The sequence below is a fragment of the Olea europaea genome, chromosome 6 (genome assembly GCF_002742605.1).
Source record: "Olea europaea var. sylvestris chromosome 6, O_europaea_v1, whole genome shotgun sequence".
In the NCBI taxonomy this organism is placed as follows: Eukaryota; Viridiplantae; Streptophyta; class Magnoliopsida; order Lamiales; family Oleaceae; genus Olea; species Olea europaea.
In genome coordinates, this window is record NC_036242.1 from 16555286 (window position 1) to 16557073 (window position 1788).

The window sequence follows — 1788 nt, forward strand, 5'->3', positions numbered from 1 at the left end:
TATCCACTTCAAAGGCGTTAAACGAAGGTAGGTAGAGGTGCAAGTGTTATTTTGTTTCCAAATTATGAATTTTTGTAAATGTTTGAATGAAATGGTACCTCTTGGTATGGTGCTTCAGCACTACAATAGTTGAATGATCATTCTCTGGCTCTACGTATTATAATAATGTCATAGAAATTGGATTTTGTTGGAAATCCAACTACGTGTAACAGTATGAATCTATGGTTCGAATTTTCTAATTTGATTACAATATGCATCGATGATATCTATTGAGTTTCAAACTCATGGATTAAATCCCTTCTTACAGGATGATTTGTTTTTGTTGGGGCGTGGATGGTGGTGGTTGAAGATGCAATATATCATGAAAAAGCCGGTGAATTAACGTCTTTAAATTGATTATGAAATATTTGCGTTTCCTTTTAGTTAGTTTTTCTATGGACATCGTATGTGAAACTATTTCTACGAACATTTCCTTTTGAATAAGCTATGCTTTTGATATATATGTGTGTGTGTGTGTGTGTGATCTAGAATTTACTTACGAAACATCGTTTACAAATATATATATATATATATATATATAAAATAAAGTGTTAACTATTTAACGTTGCTGTTTTCTTAAGAATTTCAGTTTCTACTAAGACTTTAGAAATTTGTAACTAATTTGTTACTTTGAATTTTCAAACAAAGCTAATAGTATTTGATAGCCTCATAAGTTAGCTACTAAATAAACTTGGAATCATGTCAATCTGATGCCGGTAAGATTTTATATGTCACTTTAAGTAAATGGAGTGTTGCTGCTTTCTGAAAATTCCAGCTTCTGCCCTCGACCTTAAAAATTCGTAACTCAATCATTACTTAGGATTTTTGGACAAAACCAGTGGGATTTAATAGTCTCATGGATTAGCTACTGTACAAACTTAAAATCATGTCAATCCAATAGCTATAGAATTTTATATGCCATCTTAAGTATGCTGCGCTGGGTTACCTCCCAAATTGAGTCGCTGCAGGGTTTTGAAAAATATTTTAATACCCCATATATTGCCGACGGAAGCCAATTTTTGGATATAACATATTGTAAGGAGTTTCCTACCTTAAAATAAAATTTCATGAAGTTTCGGGGTCGATAGCTATGCAAACGAATTTACTTTGTCACTTACAATATGAGATAGAAAAGAAAATAGCCTTGTTTTTAGTTTTAGCAGGATTTTGGAAAATATTTTTAACATCTCATATGTCACCGACGAAAGCTGAATTTTGGATATGTTATATTATGAGAAGTTCCCTACTTTCTTTTAAAGTTTCGTGAAATTTCAACCTAAATTGCTATGTAAACGAGTTTACTTTAAAACTTACTGTGCAAAGAAAAAATCGGAAGTAAAACAGCAACATTTATTTTATTTTATTTTAAATTTTTTTTTGCCTAGAAATTTCACGTAAATAATGTATTTATGCATGGATATCACCCTGAAGACATTGGAAATTAGTTTCTTTTGTAATGAGATATATTGTCATTTATTGTTCTAAATAAATAAAATTTCTTAAATTAAATCTTTATACTTTCCGCTAAGAGTTTAGCTATTTATTAAGTTTACGGCTAAAAGTACAATTAATCTAGTGACATTTCGATCCTTGCGGGTTGGGGCGTTATAGCGTAGTATTAAATACATGCTCTGTAAGTGAAAGAGTTGGGTTTGTCACGTAGTTCTCATAGGACTGAATGATAGATCTACGGTTCAACGCTGCTCTATAAGTTGCGACCTATTGTATATCCTCCTACATGCTCGGTAA